Genomic DNA, 21,472 nt, shown 5'->3' on the forward strand with positions numbered 1-21,472 from the left:
GAGACAGACGCAAGAGCCAAAACTCATCACACATTAAGTGTCCCAAACGACAGCAGGCTTTTAAGCCAGTAACTGCAGTGGTTCATCAGTGGGAAATGTTCCTCATACAAGGTCAACAAATAAAGCAACAACACATTCAAATAGGTCAGGGTGCTACTTCTAGCAAGTATGAATAGGGTGTGGTAGCCACAGCTCCACAAAAAGCTGTTTTTGAGGTTTTAGTGCTTCGTCTACACTCATTTCTATTTCCGGGCAGCCAGACACGCTCGGAACGTGTTGTTGCCTCCCACTGTCCTCAATTTGAACAAAAGCATGAAAGAGAAAAGTTTCAAAATAGGCTTAACCAATAATACCTGTCTTGGCAGGTAATCCAGTCATTTACTTTTGAGAAATGGAGGAAATATTGTGGACATGTAGTTGCTTTAGATGTTATTATGTATTATAATACAGTATGTGTATGTATTATATGTGCAGTACATGTATACTTTTGTTGAAATAGATAACACATTGATGATGTTTGGTTCAATAATGAATGTTGTTATAGGTCTGGGTCAAAAAGAGCTGTAAGTAATTATCAACTGCTTTTAAATGCAGTCATAAATCAAATGAAGAGAAAACATGTAGTGTAAGACTGCTAGATCAAGTCCAACAGCACATCTTTTACAAACATTTAATGAAACACGTTACACATTACAGATAAAGTCTTAAATTATGGGCTAATGTTAGCTAGCCTAGTGAATAGCAGCTAGCTAACACTTGCATTAACATTAACTGGCTCAAGTTGCTTACTGGCAGATAAACTGGGTTTAAACAGTTTAGTAAAACCTTTGCTGATTTAATAAGTGTTGTGTTTTACTTACTGTTCGACTCTCATCCTCGCCTGGAGCACAAGCTGGGGGTCATCAGAACCTTAAACCGTCGGGCTGAGACCATGCCCACTAAGTCAGAAGGGAAGGAGAAGGAACAAAAGCTCTTCAGAGGAGCACTTTAAATCTGTGGCTACCCAAACTGGACCTTGGTCAAAACCTCTTAAAGATCCAGAGCAGACAGAGGGGAGAAGACGAGAAAACATAACAACATCGTCCCTATGTCGCAGGAACATCTGAGAAACACAGGAGGATCTTTAATAAACATGGGATCCCTGTTCACTTTAAACCTACCAACACACTGAGGCAGAAATTTCCGTGGCTTAACTACAATTTGTTGTAACTTGCTGGCAGTTAAACTACATTCATATTTTGTGCTGCGTCAAGTATTTCAACTTCTTTTTGGTAATTTTTTGTAGTTTAACTACTCAATTTACAAACTACAATTTTGGCCAATAACATAATATCTTAATATATATAAATATATATTAAAAATTTTAATTTTAATAATATTTTTTATATATAAAAAAAGGACCTATATAATATAAATTGTATCTTATTTTTCTTTGAAAAAGGGCATGAAACATGTCATGACATGCTAAGCCAGTGCTGCTTCTGATTGGCTTGCCCTGGCAGCACTCAAATGCTTTGTGCCAAGGTGCTCATATGGCACAAGCACGTCATGGACAACCCTCCTGTTACCCCCGATGCGCTCCCACACGCGCCAGCCCAACCATGACCATATCTGAGCATGTACATGTTGGATATAGATGCATCTACAGACACGACCTACGTGTTCACGTGTTGTTCAAGTGTTAGTGCCTCTGAAGTTCCTGTGATGTTAACCAAAAATGTCAGCTTTTGTTCTTTAAGATATAAAACTTGAGTTGAGAGGCAAATTTCTGCTGGCATGTGAATTTTTTGTAGGCTATTATATTTTGTTTCATATACACCATATGTTGATTTATTTAATGCTGAGTATAATGAATATAAGTAGTTGCTAAAGCTACTTTTTTTAGCAGTAGTTTTACAAACTACATTTCTCCCGGAGTAGAAATGTAGTTTGTTCAAACTACTGCCAGGCTGAACTACATGTAGTTTTACAAGCTACGCTTGCAAAGTAGCTTCCCCAACACTGTCTGTTATAATGCAGTTGGTGTGCATCAGTTATCTTTTTTTGTCTGTCAAACTCCTTCTCTTTAAGGCCGCCCTGTCCCCCAGGGATGTTCCAGGGATGTGCCTTTCATTGGTGTGGACTTCACAGGCATTCTTCACATTTGAAAGTTTACTATACTGTATGCTGTTGTTATTTGTTGTTGCTGACATCCACCAGGATGGTCATAAAGCCTACTACTTTTACAGAGTGACTGTAATGAATACAACCATCTATTATTGCACTTTTTTAAAGACACCAATACTGTCAATGTACATTTTTGAAACAGTCTCATTCTCACTGTTCTCTTCACCCACCTGGCCTCTCTTTCTCTCCCCTTTGGGCATATTTGGAGTGAAGGTTTGCCTTTACCTGATGTGGAGTTTACATGTGTTCTTTTTCTTTCATTGTGAGTTTAATAAATAGTTCTTATTTTAATTCTAGAAGAGACAGAATCAGATGAATCTAGCATATCTGACCTCACCTCTGCTTTCTGTCTCCCTCAGAGCACCGTGCAGCCTTTTGTCTCAGCATATGTAAGTACAAAATAAGCTATTATCTCTCTGTTCACCTAAACATTATTTAAAATAATACTTAAACTGAACCCTGCTCTCTTTCTTTCCTTTGTCTGCCTATCTCTGCATCTCTCTCTCTCATTCTCTATCTGTTTTTCATACAAGTGCCACTTTGGTGAGGAGCTCTTTATTTTGCATGGATATATGGTGTGAGCATAATTGTGTATTTGTATAAACAGTATATTTGCAGTGTTTCTTTGACATCCACTTTCACTTCAAGATGGGATTTGTGACACTGTGGCCATCTCTCCCAAGATGAACGTCTTGCACACATTCGTGTTGTCTGTCATTGTTTAATAAAAAGTACTTTCTTTGAAAACCTTCATTTGTGTCAGCCATCCTTACATTGATGTCTCAATAGCGTGAGAGTGTTTTGTTAAAATAGTTAATTGCCTAAGTTACTTGGGTTGAGTTACAGCTACCCTTACTGTTACTCTGTACACTCACCCAGAGCCATAGAGAAAACTATTAATAGCTCTGCACTTACCTATAGACCCAAACATACAAGCGTAAATTAGTTTTTATTCTGTAATAGTTTTGATAATATGTGTATGGTTTAATCTTAAAATTAGATTCTTAGTCTTAACGTGATCATGTTTCACGTTATGGTCACTTTCATCAGAAGAAGTGAGCTAGCTGCTAGGCGAATGCTGAACGGACCACGGCAGACCTCTTAGAGCTACCACGAAGGTAAGCTAATGGCTCAATTGAAATTTATAAGCAAAATCACAGGAATCAATAATACAGCCCAGTTGCGCTAAAATTAAAATCATGAGACGTCTATCATCAGATGAATGATATGGAAAAGAAGGTCAGTTGTTCAAAAACCCTCTTTTTAGTAAACTCTGTGTACACAAACAATGTTCTCAATGCTCGTGTTCATGTGTAGAGACCCTGGTGATACTACGAGCAAAGTTTCATGTTGTGTCGAGCCTTCTTAGTGTTTTAAAAATAGCAATTTTGATGCTAGTGTAAAAGTGCCCGTAAGTACTCCCGTTGAAAATGGGTTTGACCCGAAAACGAAAATATGGTAAATCTTAAAAGTGCCTCTTTGGCCGTAATTATGCTTTTACACGAAGGTTTGACTCGAATACATTCGCACAAAAATCCTAGGTTGCATTTTGGCGAGAGTTTCACTTTAAGTGCACTTTGTGTGCGAAACCAAAAAAGGAATCTCTACTTCGCAAAATAGCACAAGTAACGAATCATCTAGAGCGGTGCCACACTAACATTAAGCTAGTGACCAAAAGAAAGCAAACTGAGGATGAGAGTGGAGAAAAAACTAAGCAGCAAAAACTAACATTCTCCCATTATGCGGTGCTTGAACCTTGAGAAGTGAGGAGACTGGTGGCAGAGGATGTTGTCGAAGATGTGCTTCCACTTCCAACAGTGGATTCTTTCATTGCCTCAACGTGTTAGTGCTATTGGGCTATTGACTATAATATAATATAATATAAATAGCCACCAGAACAGTGACATAATGTCAATCTGTTTCACGTCAGTCTGTATCCAGATAAAAACATACAAAAACTTCTGTTAAACACAATAAACATTAGAGAAAGGGCCTTACAATGTAGGCTACCCTTTTAACATTGCTTTTAACATCGCAATTCATGTTCAGCATGGCCAGCCCTTTCAGAAACTGTTGATTTCAGTGTTGTTGTGAATTTTGGTTAAAGTAACTTAAAAGTAATGCAATAGTAGTGTAATGCCTTACAATTCAAAGACAGTAATATCATAATCATAATGACTTTGAAATGCCAGTAATGAATAATGCATTACGTGTTTGGAGTAACTCGCCCAACACCCTTTACTGAACACATTTATTTTCAGCTTTGCCCCATTGCATTCACTTCCACAGTACCTACCTTACTGGATCTGCATTTAAGTCCGGGTTGTGAGCAACTGTCTGTAGTTGTCTGAGCTCTGAGTGTAACTGTTCCTCTGATAACAGCTTGTTTACTCACCTATATGGAAAATACATCTGGGGGCTGCTGCTCAGCTCTTCCACCAAAAAGGCTTGTCATCTATGATGCTCCATGGAGGAGCAATAGTACACAGGCACAAAATTACCCAGCCACCACAGTTAAGGGGCTGTGTGGAGTTTGGTTTATATAAACATGCTAAGGTGTCAAGAGGCTGTATTGTCATGTTGGCAGTGACCACTGGGTGGTGTTAGACACTTCACAAAACTTTTGCTCCCTTGCTCTGGCCTGAGGGGATAATGGAAATTTGCATGTCAAATAGAGGAACACAGAGTGTGAGTAGGTTTCAAACATGATACAGCTTGATTTCAGCAGTACCAGCACAGCCAATTTACCATTGTGCTGTAATACAGAGATACTGACAATAAGGAAGTCTGAGATCAGACAAATGTTCTTTGTTACAGGTGTTCTTTCCCTCCTACTGGATGGTTGGGGTTATGGAGGAGCACAAGATTAGAGCTCATTACAGGATTGTTTTTTTTTTTTTCATGAAACTGATTCCAAAAAATCAGAAAAGAACATTTGTGGTGGAGGTGTGTGAATGCTCCCAGAGAACCAAAGCTACTGAGTATGAGGAGGTGTTAATGGGCCTGCACTATACAATATCAGAGATATACAGTTAGCCTTTTCAAGGTGGGACTCTTGGACTCATATTCTGCCTCACTGTATGTGCGAAAGTTACAGAGGAGGCCCTTTTCAAGTCTAGCCACAAATTCTCTATTGGATCGAAGTCTGTGCTTTGATTGGCCCACTCCAGAACATTCACCTTGTTGTCTTTAAACCATTTCTGTGTCTGTGTCTAGCTTTAACTGTATGCTTCGGGTCATTGTCTTGCTGGAATTTAAATCATCTCCCAAGTCATAGCTCCGTTGCAGACTGAATCAGGATTTCTCTATATTTAGCTGCATTCATTTTACCCTCTACCCTTACACGTCTTCCAGGGCCAGCTGCTGAGACGCATCCCCACAGCCTGATGCTGCCACCACCATGCTTCACATGGTGATATGCAGTGTTTGGTGTCTGCCATAGCGTCTAGTCTGATTTTCCATTTCAGTCTCATCAGACCAAAGAACCTTCTTCAAGTTTATCTCACACATGTCTCTGGGTGAACTCTAGTACTTGAGATTTAAATCTGGAGATTTTATGAGCTTTCTTCAACAGTGGCTTTCCCTTTGCCACTCTACCATAAAGTGTTGATTGGTGAAGAACCCGACCCATCTCAGCTGCTGAAGCTTTTAACTCCTTCAGAGTAGTCATAGGTGTCTTGGTGGCGTGCCTCACTAGTCTCCTTCTTGCTCAGTTTGTGAAGACGGCCTGCTCTAGGCAGATTTACACATGTGCCATATTCCTTCCATAAACTCCAGGTGATGTTCAGTGACTTGGACATGTTTTTGTATCCATCCCCTGATTTATACACTTCAATAACCTGTTACGCCCCTGGTCTAGGGGAACCAGAGACATAACATGATGTGCATCTCCCCATTCTTTTCACTGCCAAGAAAGCCAGTGTCACAGAGGAATTACATTCAAAGTAGCATTTATTTTGCTTCAGAGGGAGAACAAGGCCAACGCAACAAACAAAAGAATCTGTTACCCTACCTTCCGGCCACAAATCAAAAATATAGACAAAATCCTAAAATCAGAATAAACAGGAGAAAAGGGTTATCAAAGAAAAAACTTCTCCCTCCTACTATGCTACTAATCTCTGTCTATTTACAAATTGTCACAAATAATCAGATTTTACTTCAGCTGAGCTATTCACAACTAGTTTACATATCACTAACAAAACACTAGTCAGACTAGACACGGGTCCCTGTTGAACTGGAAGATTGGTGGAGAAAGAGATTGCAGTCAGTCGGTGGTTCAAGAAGAGCTCCTCTCCTTTGACCAGTCCCGCATCAGCAATCAAGCTGAGCAAGCCAATGAGCAAGTTCAACCTGCTATCAATCACAACCAACACACACATGTTGAAAGAGACTGCTCACACACAGGAGAAAGGAGAGTGGGAGAGACAGATCAGCAAATACTATATAAACACAATAATGACTCAGGGTCATAACAGAACTTTTAACCAGTGACTGGACCTTCAGACACAGGTATCTTTATACTACAATCACTTGAGACACACTCACCGCACTGAGGTGGTCTCCATTTGTTTTCACTTTGACAATAGAGATGTATTTTTGGTATATTTTTTGCCTTCTATATTTTTTTGTATATTAACCATGATTCCATTTATAAAAGCAATTAAAGGGGAAGTAGGTAAGAGGGTGAATATTTTTTATAAGCGCCGTAGAGTAAAATACATGTTTTTGTCACTTTCCATGATGCAAAGTGGGTCAGCGTCTCAGTCAGAACATTTCAGCATCCATAACAGCAGAACAGCATCCATATTATCATGGATAATGGTTTGCTGAGACATGTTTAGATTTACAGGAGGACACACTCACAATCCCAAACTGTCAGTATGTGATGAGTTGGGAATGAGACTCAAAAATCAGCTTCTCTTTTCAAATGGGAATAACTGTAAACATATGCATTAAATGAATAATAAACAACAGAACATGGCATAAGAAAAGATAACTTGACATACTTAAATTCCAATCTACAGGGCTGAGAGCCCTGCATGAGCCTGCTGGAGCATCTAGAGACTGATTGTGGGCCTTGGGTAAGGTTCAGGAGGACTTGGATCAGTGTTTGCTCTGATCCTGTGAGGCATGGACGCAAGATTTACAAAGCTCACTGATAAAAATGTCATTAACTGAAGTGACACCTTAGTGGATTCATCAGTTCAGGTGATCAGTTACAGAGCAGGCGTATTTTCAACCCTTCCAATCGAATCCATGGCATTAATCCCAATAGTTTCATGTTGACAGGGTGATTTTTTTTTCCTTTTAATATGATACGAAATGAATAAAAGTATACTACTAGTCCTTATCATTTCATTAAAGTAACAGCTAGAACACTTTATGCATCATGCAAGCAGCTGATTGCACCACAAGATGGCAGTCTAGAGTCTGGAGATGCCGTCTGGATTAGAGACCCGGCTGTTAGAGGCCGAGTCATGTCCGATTCATGTGGTTTGTCAGATGAAATTTGGGAAAGAACTGACTGGAAAAGTCAGAAGTCAGTATGAAGAAACCAGTAAAAGCCACTTTTCTATTGGATTTATTTGTGTTATATGCTTTATAATATGAAGTTATCCCAGTCTGTATACTGTAATTTCCCTGTGTGGGATCCATACATTTAATCTGTAATGCGTACTTGGCTGCCTGTAAAAGAGCCCCTGCCACTTTCACTGAAGCATATGGATCAGCAGTGGATAGTATCATCGCACTGCTAATAAGCTCTTGCAGACAAATCAATTCTGAGCAGAGATATACTCACAGCACTGCTGGGCCTGATTCTGGGAAAGTGTTGCTACAAATGAGGTTGTAAACACAGGTTTGATCACTCCTGCCATGAGTCACTGAATGACCGTGTACATCAGCAGAATGCAAACATACAGTGTATGACATAGTCTACCCAGTGTGCAGGCAATAAAAGAAGATGAAGCCGCTTAGACGATCAGGAGTGACTGAGGTGGAGGTGCGAGGGGACCCGTGGGCCGTGATGGTGTTGGTGACGATGTAGTTCACTGAGCCATTTCACACAAAACTACATGATATTTCACCTCAATTACGACAAACTGAGACTTTCTCGGACCGGAAAATGATCTTTTTTTAAACTGACAAACATCATATCTGTGATTCATGGCACAATGCAAACAAGATCAATGAATTTTTTGTCTTTCGTCATTCACTACCATTCAAAGCTTTTACAAAATGAGGTCCCACTTTTTTGACACTGATATTTTGTCATAGAGGAAACAGTAGTAGATGGAACCTTATCTTTATCTTTGTTGTGGACAGTGAATGGGACCCGGATCAGAGCAACCCATTAAAGCTAATGTAGTTGAGTGTGAAAAGTTTTCTGAATGACCTTTGCATCAAGACAGCACATAGTGGTGACACACCACAGTCAATGCTCCTATGTGTCACCAATCGACACTCCCAATTGATGTATGTCAGAGCCCACAGTGAGAACGCCTCTGACTCACCTGACAGTGAGCTCAATTAGGCTCCATGTGACACCAGGTGGGGAAATGAACTTTACAACAGGTCGGACCCAGAACAGAGTGGACGTGTCAACAGTGCCGCCCACTCTGCTTGTTCATGCACAGTTATGGATGCCCAAGTGTTCTAGTGATGCCCTTTCATTAAAAGTGGGGGAATTGTAAGGGCTGGGTTGAAACTGACCAATGACGTATCCAGTATTTCAATTCCATCCCATAGCTCAACTTTGTGGTGTCTTTTGTACAATTACAATCAAATGTTATCCCGGCTGGTCAGCAGCTAAACAGAACCTGATCTTCAGACAGACATTACAGTGAATTGTAGAATTTTCTTCTTAAGTATTTATTTTGCAGATTATCCTCCACAGCTCAGGTTAGCATTGACATCGATGACAAAACTGCGTTTACTGAATCTGTGGGCTAGATGAAACATTTAATCAGGCAGGGCCCGATATTGCGTTTGTGTGTTGTTAACGTTTACTGCTCGTCTAAGCAGGCTCCAAAGATTTGTTTATTGAAAGTGCAAATCACACAGCAGGTTGATGAAGATTTTATGATCACTTGCATCTAACGAATCTGTCACACTGAAAACAAACACCTTCCCTCGTGCCCTGAAACAAAGCTGTCCATTTCAGGGATGACGTTGCCACAGGAATGCATGTGCGGATCCAAATTAGGTATGTGAGAATGTGCAGGATATGGAAAAATTATGAAAAGATGCAAATACAACACACACACTATTTGCACACCTTTTTTGGGGATATAGTCTGCTATTTTTAGATCTCACAAGTCATTAATTAATGAATTCCAATTTATTTTGGGGACATGAGGTTTCCTTTTTTTGGAATGAGTTAAAAGCAGTAAGCCATCGTGATGTTGTTCATTTCCTGTTGGTTGACTATGATGTTTGGATGTTGGACAGAAGACATTCAGAGGTAGAAACTGAGACTGGAACATGTTGATCCATCGCTGTTAAAGTGAAAATCTCGCCAGAAAGCAACCGAGGCTTTATTTGTGATTTAATACAAGTCAAACCTTCGTGTAAAAGCATAATCATGATGAAAGAGGCACTTTTAAATTGGCTAAAAGTAAGAAAGACTTTGTTTGTAATTGCTTATATTTAGTATATTTCACTTATTTTGAGGCTATAAAAAGTTACTTTTTTAAGTAATCTCATCTTAAAACCAGCATTTTATGCTTATTTTTATGCTTATACTTAGTATATTTCACTTAATTTAAGGTTGTAAAAAGTTTAATTTTAAGTAATCTCATCTTAAAACCAGCATGTTTGGCTTATTTTAAGCCTTCCAAATACCTCTGTAGACATTCTTATTTCTAGATTTAACAATCTTAATTTAAGAAATCTTGTGTGAAATTATCTTGCTGCATGGACCAATAATTTCACTTGTTTTGAGTACCTTTTCCCTCAGATTTAGTGTTTTTATTTTGTTTTTAGACCCCCCTTTTTTGCAGTGGGGGCACTTTTATGCTAGCATTAAAATCGCTATTTTTAAAACACTAAGAAGGCTCGACACAACATGAAACTTTGCTCTTAGTATCACCAGGGTCTCTACACATGAACACAGGCATTGAGAACAATGTTTATGTACACAGAGTTTACTAAAAAGAAGGTTTTTGGACAACTCACGTTAGCAGTAGCATCTCCAGAATCAATGAAAATCAGAAAAAAGCTAAATGTGACTTTGAAATCCATATGAAAACAATTAAACTTTAAAAGTATGTAAGAATTCTGCGTTTAAATGTCGAAAAGATCGTCTGACACCTCCTTGGGGACAGGGAAGTCTCCATGAACGAGACATTTTAAAACATGACCACATCTGTGAACATTTGTGCCTGAATCACATCAGAGGTGTTCATCAGCAGTGGTGGTTGTTTAATGGAGTACACATCAACAGTGAACAAAGTGTGACGGCAGGAACATACTGTATTTGTATTACTCATGCAGTGTTTATCAGTTCACTTTGCTGCACAATATGATGTTAGCTAATGTGAGCAGGGAACAGAACACAGCTAGAATGTGTGTGTCTGTGTGAGTAAACACCTCCAGGTGAAATAAATAGCCGACTCAGCAGAGACTCTGCTTCTCTCTGTTCTTTTCTCCTCTCTTCTCTGTAAAGTTACATTCATGAAGTAAAGTGCATTTACCCTCCAGCTCCAGCCAGAAGTCAAGGTTTAGCTAACAGTATATAAACACCTGAAAATAGACTGAAGGTAAATAAATTTTTTATTTCCAAAAGGAAGTCATCGCTAAACTTTCCTACCGGCATTCAGCGGCGCCGTATCAGAGCAGAACCCTTAGTGACTCCAGGGGCTCTGTTTGAACAATCTATGGTGCACAGTCCAAAGGTCCAGGCACTAGAGCATTTACAGCGTGTCCGAGTCAATCTTGTTAGTTAAATAATCTGCGCATGGCACAAAGTGAGATTGTTTTGGGCGAACATGAATTAGACTAAACCATTCCCTTTAAGAGCCAGGTGGATCTGTAACGTTTAACCAGGGGCACTTGTCCTCACTGAGGGACAGGTATGTGCTCCATGGCTGTTGGACCCTCTGCCCTGCCACTTCAAAATCAACAATTACTCTGCTTGACTGCATATTAAATAATAAACTGATATTTTACTGAGGAGTAGGAGGAGCACTGCTGTGTCCCTCTGTGTGTGCTGATCTCAGTCCCTGGATCAGACGGGACGGGTCATAAAAATTACCATCCTGATCAATAACAGGTGGGATGAGAGGGGAGAAATACGAAATACGAAAATATTGATGACATCACCTGCAGCGTTCCTCCAGTAGCAGAAGCCATATGTGTACTTGTACTTTTTCATGCACATTAGTGCATGAGTAACAGATGATAAACTTCATTGATTATTTAAAACTCCTGACTCACCGACAGGGTTGGTTAGTATTTCATGTTAATTAATGTTCTGTGTTTCTTTTATACACAGAAAGGTAACACAGTCCTGATTCAGTTTCCTTCGGTGATTTATAACGACAGCCTTTAGTTTTGATTAAATGTGCCACAGTATTTGTTACAGTGACTTTACAGGGTTCATGAAAATGTTTTAAATCACTGAAAGAAGCCTCTCAAGTCATAAAATCAGAGTGTATGAACAGTGTGAACCCGCCTGTGTAGACACATCTTACTGTCTGAATAATGCACTTTAAATGTCAGAAACAGACTGTGCCTTTGACTTCAGACCAGTTTTTTGTTGGTCGTCTGCTGACTCAAGATATTAATCCTCCATCAGTGCACCTTACCACACCTCACTTTAAGACCAGTACACCCAGGGGCGCACAGGTGGGCACAGATACATTTGCGTTTTACTCAATGTGGGTGCTGGACATGAGAACGACAACTTTGTCAGTCTGAAACTAACTGTGCGACAAGCTTAAGATAGAGCCCCAGATGTTTTTTCTCCCGAGGATCTGGCTCTAACCCCGAATCTGTCTATCTATGGTTGTAACTAGCTACTGTTATCTAATTAGCTCAGCCCTTGTAATCCTACAAAGTGGTGTTAAGAGTGACGAAGTGTTAGGGCATACGTGGAATTACGTGGACAGAGGGTTGGAACCCCAATCTTGAGAAAAAAAACAATTGCAATTGCTCTTGTGTAAAGTCCTGTTTCTTGTACCCCCAAATAGTGAAGTGAGGTATCTGCCCCTGGACTGGGGCTAGATCCTTAGCATGCAACTTCAGCAGACATCTGTGCAACACAGTACATAGACATCTGTGACAAATCATCAACACTGTTAACTCTATGATTATGTAATTTTACATATTGCCCCTTTGAAAAGAGTTACTGGATACCTTTGATTACAAATCCAACGAAAAGACCAACAAAACACATAGTTATAACAGATAGTTATCAGCCATTTGCAACACTAGATATGGAAACTGTTTATTAGATTATTCACTGTGTTGTCAAATGCTCAAACATCGAATCATGCAGGAGTATGATAATAAATACAGAATTAAAGCTGTAGTCTGTAACTTTTTTGTTATATTTGCTAAAATTGTCATTATGATCTGACAGTAGAATAAGATACAAGTCAGCTGTGTGTAAAATCCACTGTCTGTGGCTCCACCCAGTGGCTGTAATTTGATTTGCAAGTATCCACCACTCCCAGCTCAATACAACCAATCAGAGCCAATGGGAGTGTCTGAGAAGTGTCAGTCACTCTCCTGCATACACTGCTGGCAGCTCCCCTCCCTCATGCAGCAGGTACTGGGCAGTGCCCCTCCCCCGCACAGGTGCAGTGTCTGCTCTTACCTGGTCAGATACTTTCAAGTCCAAACTGTAAACAACGGCGGAGAACAGCCAACAACAAGAAGAATACCCCACCACTGCTCACGTCAAAGAGAAGAAATAAGAAGATTGATGAAGAAAAGCAGTGTTAAAAGAAAGAATTGGACCTAGCCAAAGAGAAAACAAGGATAGATATCGGAGCGCTATTTCAGAGATGGAGGGAGCTGCAGGATTTGTAAAGAATTTTCTGTTGGACAAGTAAGGACCACTGCTTGTTATATGTTTTTATTCTATGTTTTAACCACAAGGCTATAGTGGTAGCTGGTACAATAATACTCACAATAGCGCATATGGCCGCACAATGTAGCAGTCAAACTATGTAGCTTGTTGCTAAATCTAGCTTGTTAGCTCATATGCTAACTCCAGTGTTTAGCTCTGTCTTTATGGCTACTGGTTAGCAAAAGTGTCTTTCAAGTGACCGGGCAGTTATAACGTTAGTTTGTGTTCAGTACACTCTGAATTTAATTGGTTTAGAGAAATAACATTACTCATGCTTCAGAAAGGCAGCATGGCGTTGCACCAGGTAATGATTATGTGGTAACTCCATCTACAACGATGTGAGGAATATTGTTTGTTACTCGGGATATCTACAGTGATCTGCATGAGGCACTTGTCATTGTAATTTAGTTGTATTGGTCAGAAATAGAACAATCAGGGCTTATGTTGTTATTTTGAATGCGCCGTCTTGGTTATCTGGCGTCCTCTGTTACCGCGGTTACAAGTCTGCTCATGCACAGCAGGCTCCTCTGTGGGAGGGGCTTTGAAGGCAGGGCTGCAGCAGCAGAGAGGAAGAAGGAGGGAGCTGGGAGCTGTATCATTCAAATATTCTGACTAAGTTCACTTTTTACTCAAAAGTTCAGACTGCAGCTTTAAATCATCATAGCATTTTCACAGTTAGCTTGATTTTATCAAACCAAATCTTTTTTAATCATTCTTCAAGAAAAAAAGTTTAAAAGGATTTTCAGTTTACTTTCATTAACTGTGTGTTCCGGATTTTAGTCTTTTTGTGTTCCAGCCCACATATACGGTGACATCATACAGTATTGGCACATGGGAGATGATCAGAAAACGTCAAATCTTCTTTCATGTTGCTTTGTTCTTTCATCCACCTGCAGCGTACGAGCAACAGTTCTCTGTGCTCTCTTGTTTACGCCTTCCCACTGTAGAGGAGGCTGCTGCTGTCCTCTGACTCACGCTGACTGAGCCACATTGGTCACTGGGTGTTAATTGAAAGCATCTGTCCCTCGCAGTATGTTCGACCTACTGCTGAACAATACGCTCCAACTGTGACAGACTCCACAATGACGGTTATGTGAGACACAGCAGCAAACGTGTTGTGCGATCCAATGCCCCCACATTCACAGTCTCCTGGTAAAGGAGGTTCATTGGTTTTGTTTTTGTTTTAACGAGGTACTGACATTGATAAAACACATCTGATGCCTTGTAGCATGAGAGCCTGTGTGTGAAGCTCTGGGCCCCCTGACGTGTTTGTTGTTTTCAGCCTCATATATTTTTACCCTGCCCAACTACAATGACCTTACCTTTTTATCAAAGGGATTGGTAGAATTGCGCACCAACTAATGTCTTCTCCTCTGCATTAACAAGCAGAATAAGGTAGAGGAAAGGGGAAAATTTGAAATTGCTACTACTGAGTGAAGTCAGCAGCGGTGCACTTTCTTCAGCGAAGACCTTATTTGATCACAAATCACGGCCATCGAAAAGTGTTGAGCAATGCCCTTTGAATTGTGTGTGCTTTAACGGTCCCTGTGCAGCACTTGAGCCGCATCGACCCTATGAGAGGCGACAGTCTGGGTCATTTTAAAGGTGAGGTCTGCTGGCAGGTGGACCTGAGTTATGGGGTTAATAAGGGGAAGAGCATTGATGTGCCTCAACCACAAAGTGATGCGGACTCGCTCATTAACGCTAGAGCGTGATAAACACTCTGACAAAAGAAGCAATGAAGAAACTAGAAGGTAGAGGGAGAGTGCGGACCTCCACCAGGGCCAGCAGTCTACTCTTCTATGATATGCAGATCTCCCAGCACAACCACTCTAGATGTGTGGATATAAGTATTAGAAAAACAATATGCCATAATATGGTCGTTCATAGCTTAAGCCTCGTCATCTTAGCTGAGTATTTATTATGTGCTTTTGAAATTGGAATTGATATATTTAACATTTGTGAAAAACAGAAAAACGTATGAACATGTTTCAACCAATGTTAGGTTGTAAACAGATAAATAGGGTTATTGTGAATACACCAGGTGTGTTCTGAGAGAGAGAAAGGCTGTTTACACTTTACCACCCGTCATGAGTGATCCGATTGTAAGTGGACAGCTTTAAGCCCGTCAATTCAAACCCGACAATAAATGGGTCTCGACAATGTGTCCTGTGACCACTTGAGACCCGCAAATATGAGTTTTTACACAAAGAAAGAAAAACCTTCTCAATGTTTTGCTTAATGAACAAGCTGGCCTACATAGTTAAGAAGGTGTTGGAGAGAGAGCTTCACAGAGTTCATACACTTCAACGAATCTCAAAATAGAGCATTTTTTAAGGGAATCTGGTGACTTTCTCTACTTTCCTCTGTCTCTGAGGAAGTGACAGGCTTTTACAGCGATGTGCCGCCAAACTGACGTTTGACAAGGAAAGAAAAATCATAATGTATTGTACTTAATGCCAAATTTACAAGAAGGCACCGATGAGTTCACATTTGGTGTCGCTGTTTCACAAAGTTTAAATTTCTCCTCATGATGCGAGATTAGGTGGTCCAAGTCCATGACTTTCACTCACTCACACACACACACACTCACACACACACACACACACACACACACACACACACACACACACACACACACACACACCAACAACAGTTAAATAATTTAAAACAGCCCAGAGAGAGGCACTTAATGTATGTCATCATTGTCAGTCTCGTTCAGAGAGACCATGGTGTGTATTTCCTCTGAAAGACATGTTTCTTTTAACATTATTATTTACATCATTAATGTTACAATACTCATTACATTGAGTTACATTTGTCATTACAATAACAGCTGTTGGTAATGTATTGGTGACCCCACAGATCTATGATTTTGCGGCTTTCATGGTAGCTCAGCTTCCATTGGTTACCACGCAACTCGAACCTTTATACGGATATTAAATGTTTAGACAGAAATAACATCAATCCTGGCAGCTTGTTTTCAGAAACAGTTGGTAGAAAAAACTGTGTTAACAAGGAAAAATGTAATCTAAATTTTCATATAGAAAATGAAGCTCATTAGTATAGAGGCCCCCATAATGTTTCTTTCTAGCAGAAATTTATTGGCAGAGCACTTGCGAGTGCTGGGCTGAATCGCATGTACACTTTATATTTTGATTAGCTGATTAGCTAATGCTATGGAACAGATAGGTGACTACAAAGCTAACAACAGGCTTATATTGTGTAGGCTGATAAATGCACAACGCTCATCAGCAAAATCTGGGGTATTGACGATCTGCTTCCAAAAATTGACTTTATTCTGTTGTGATTGTTCTGTTAAGTCATCAATAGGTTCTGTCAGAATGAGCCGCTTCTCTATTCCCTTGGTTACCAGGTTAACAGTGACAGCCCCAGTGCCTTTCTGTAATGTTCAGGGACTTTAAACTAAGAGCTCTCCAAGCAGCTGCGCAAGAAAAGTGTTCGGTGGCCGCATGATGCCACATACACTCTTATTATGAGCAGTTCAAAGAAGATGCTGCCCCTTGTTATATGGACCTGCTGTATTGACACAGGCTGTCTGATGTGTTTGTATTTACCTTTCATAGCCACACTTTAGTTTGAGAAAAAAATAATATGTTCCAATTTTACTGGTACCAATGTCCCAGCTCTGGAGAATGAGTGACCCCGAGAGGGGCAGCAGAAGACCGTGCTGTGTTAGCCGCAAAACTAAAGCTTATAAACCACCAAAAACACATTACCAGAGCTACTGAGTGAGGTAATCATCTGAGTCAAGGATAGAGAACACAGCCAGCAAAGCTAACCTGGTAACTATAAAAAGTGACTTGTATAATGGCTGCGAGGCCCATGATACAGAGTGCCAGAGGATGTTGGTTTATTGGATAACAGCATACTACTTTCCCTGTTTGTGGCACTCAGTCCCCAGCCCATCTGTTCCTTATGAACATGTATATTTTTGTTAATGGTTTCTAGATATATGGTAAAAGGTAAAGCCATTTTTACAAAAAAGCTGGACACCCTAATACATATTTAGTCCTTGCTGCAAAGCGTGTGTCTTGCAGCAGGACAGTGTGTGTGGAATTGAGTCAAGATCAAGTGCAGTGCGTGTATGTTCATGGTAAAGAAGGAACCTGTGCGACATTGTGGCACATGAGCCAGTCTTATCCTTTAAACAGCACAACTACTGGACACAGATGTAGAAGGTGTGTCTGTGTTCTTCTTGCCGTTTTAAGTCTGTGGCACAATGAAGGAGAACATTGTGTTTATTTGCACAATCATATGCAATCAGACAGCAACACTTTCACACTTTAGGAGGATGCAGCCGCAAATCAAACACACTTACAGAGGCAGCAATCAGGGAATATCCAGCATCAGAACATCCGAAAAACCACACAACATTCACAGTGATGAAGCAGCTGCTGCAACAAACCAATCAACCGAAAAGGCTGTGCTGGAAGCCACCAGACTGCAGGACGTTTTACCATAATGCTCTATTGCTTTTGAGTGCATCCCACAGCTAGCAGCTGCAAAGTTACACATCTGTCTGAATAGAAAGCTTAAGAGTTGATTTGTTCAATTCTCACCTAGAGGTGGAAAAAATAAGATCCCTCACGAATGTCAGCTAACCACTAGCCAACGTTAGAGAAGCCTGTCATCATCATTCGTTTTTTTTACTATGTTGTGTGGTACGACACTGTGCCCCCCATGTTGTGGGACTTGCGTGTATGGTAAGATCATTCGCAGATAACACTGTGCAGGGAAAGCATTGGCAGCTGCTGATTCTGAGACAGTCACCTGCAGCTGAGGTTGTTGATGGGATCACACCAGTCATCAACGTGTTGACGCCCCAAGTTTTGTGACTGAGCTCTGTATGGTTGTGCTGCTATATAGGTGTCTCCAGGACCACATTCTGCTATGATGACGCACAGAGATACACATGGCACTCTTGGTTGCACCAAGCCAAACCATGCCATGCTAATTTGCTTTTACTGCACCAAGTTGATTGGAAATAGACCCTGGAGTGCGGCCACAGTGCCGCCGCCCTATCTCCAAGCAGGCTGCAGTGACGCTTGCAACCACGTCCAACCCATGCTGACGTCCTTTCTCCCCCTCAGACCAGCCTGTGTTGCAATAACTCAGCTCATGTCTGTGCAGGAAAAGTGACAGGAAAAAAAAGCGTTTTGTAGTGTATATGTGTTCAGCTCACAACAACTGAATCTCTGTAATTTGAGTTTTAGTCCCTCTCCACTGTCCATGTTTGTACTTTCAGACATCTGCTCGTTTTTGGTGTGTTCAGCTGTTTCAGTAGTCGTGTTAAGTCGCGCGAAGGAAAACCCAACATTTCCAGATTCTGCTGCTTCAAAATGAAAGATCGCTAAATAATGAATAACTTTTATTCTCTGATAACACTGCAGGGAGGAAGAGTAAATGTCATCATTAGTTAAAGACACACCTTCGAGCAGGTAGCCCTGGTGTAATGGAAATGCAATCCCTGCCACGCTTGGGCTGCTGACTAAGTAACTAACTAACTAACTGTGCAGTGTCTAACTGAGCTACTTAGCTAGCACATGTCAAGAAAAGCCTGAACAGACTCACAAAATTAACATTTTTCCAGCCAAACCTGTTGCTGCTGGTACATGTAATAATGTTGTAATCCTCACAGAGTACTCATACCTCCCAACGTCAACATGATGTTGATGAGTGTCGTGGCCGGAGTGATCCCATTTCAAAATGGTCCCTAGTTTACTTATTTTATCATTTCTAAATTTCTTTATTCTTTTAATTTTGCCATTCTTGGTGGTGAATGGCAGGTGAAATGTTTCTATATATTTATTATTTATGGCTGAATTTATGAAAAAGTAACTTAGTCTTGGCTGCTCCTCATTACTAAACAAATATTATAACTCTGACAAAAGGAATATGTTGGAAACTTGGACAAATGAAGCACAAACTCACTCGCCATCACCGCCACTGACCGCCTGACTCGTGTTAATTGCCACATGGTGTTTCTCCTGTGCAACACATGAAAAACACAAATGTGTAAATGCATGTGAAGATGTAAAACAATGGAGGGTAACTAAATTATAGACAAACAAAACTAAGGGTAAAAGTACTGTTTTAGGCATTTGAATGTACAATATGTTTTTCAGATCGGGGCCATCACTACGCCTCCGCATGGAGCAATGGAACATGTCCATCTTTCAAAATGAGAAAGTGAATAAGAGGCTATTTTACTTCTTCTCTGTGACTCGAGTATTCTATTTCCTTTGTTTTTGTGTGCTGGCCAATCATACAAGATGGCTTGTGATTACCAGATCATCAAATGTGCTGCACACTGGGAAGATTCAAGAGTCAACATGTTTGAGTTTATTGCTTTTTCTTTTTTTTTATCTCTGCCACAAGACAGGGAAACTGCCTCAATCAGCCTGAGTAGGTCTGTTACAGATGTGATTTATCTTATGTAGATTCAAAATCCATTGTGTCATACAAGGTTTTATTCATATATTTTCTTTTTGTTGCCTCAAATGAGTTAGCAATCAGTTATTTACACATCTAGAAGGCACGGAGCAGCACTAACATTTATGTAGACCTAATGAGTTTGCTCAGGTGATATAGTCCTGCTCATCTCTTTAGCTGTTAAATGTCCCATCTTCTTCACCAGCTAGTTGTAATGTGTTGTAAAAATGAAAGCGCGTTTAAAGTATTTACTGCTTTTGAACCTGTTTTATAGATTATAAAAAACACAAAGTTTGAGAATGGACAGGTACAGATGAGACTATGCAGCTTATTCTGGAAGTGCTACATGTTCTAACAAAAACAACAGCCGAAATGGTAGGAAAAGGTAAATAAGATCAGAGATACGTACACTAAAATATAAATCAAAATCTTTAACAAAACCTTGTAAGTCATTTCATGTACAAATAATAACCCAAGTTGCAGTTAGCAGCCTGACATAAAGCCAAGCTGGGTGACCTTTACTCTTCATAGAAAGTTCAGACTTTGGTGTCAGTGATGCCCTGGTTTAATGCATCAAGGTGAATAAATGCAGCTCAGTGTCCAGTCCACCTGATCTGAGCAGTTAATCCCTGAACAGCAACATACAAAACATGTGTCCACAGTGTCAGACATCAAGTCTGTCACCTGGTCAGTTCAGTACAACAACACCACTGGATCCGGCTGTCTGACTCACTCCTATATTTATTAATGTACCAGAGGCAATGCACATTGTTATAATGAAAATGTAACAAATTTAGCCAAATTGCTCCTGTAGTCTGGGCAGGTAATGCTAGAAGTTAGAACAAATTGCATAAGGCAACAAAAAGCACTGTAGAATCGTCCGTTTCACCTTAATCAATACACACGAGACCCAATAACTCCATCGCTGTGGTGGCTGCTCAGAGTTGTGTCCAGAAGTTTATCTTGAGGCTCAATAAAGAGTCATCTGGAGGAGAGAGGTACAAGCTGGTCAGCAGCTTAGAAGGTCAGAAGGAGAAAATAAATCTCTGATGCAGGAGGGGTTCTTCTAGTCGGCCTCAGATAGGTTCTGGAAAACCATCAGACGACTCAGGAAGTGGACCCAGGAGCCTACTAAGGCTGTCCAGCAGTGAAAAGCTGGTCTTGACTGGAAATTTTATATAGTTGTAGATGGAACACTCTAGGCAAACCATACCAATCTCTCTCCCAGAAATAAGTGAGGGTGTTTTTAAACTGAAGCAAGGCGCCAGGTGTAGATGAGATACTCAGTGAAATGCTCCAAGCACTGGGCTGTCGCACAGGTGAGAGCAAGGTAACAAGAGAAGGACCCAGACACAGATTGTCCAGGCAGACAGGAAGGGTTCCATTATTTATTGTCAGTGTTTAAACAAAAGCTTACTGACATGGGTAGCATTTCCGGAAACAGGAATGGGGCAGGAGTAATGGTGCGGGCAGGTACAGGGTCCTGGAAACTTCGTACAACCCCACGTCAGAAGACACAAGCAACCTATTCGAGTAAACTACGGTGCTCAAAGCTGAAATCATCCTTGCTTCGCTCTTACACTCATTACATTCCTATAAACCAGTCACATCATGGCGGTCGGTCTGCATGCGATTCCTAATAACACCTGTGACTCACTGTTTGCTTTAATATTTATGTGTCTGCGGTGATTTTGATTTTATACATTTGTGATTCTGCCCTTACCACATGTATAAGACATGAGGAATACCATTACAGTAGTGACTTCTTCATAAATA

The sequence above is a fragment of the Sparus aurata genome, chromosome 9 (genome assembly GCF_900880675.1).
Source record: "Sparus aurata chromosome 9, fSpaAur1.1, whole genome shotgun sequence".
Classification (NCBI taxonomy): Eukaryota; Metazoa; Chordata; class Actinopteri; order Spariformes; family Sparidae; genus Sparus; species Sparus aurata.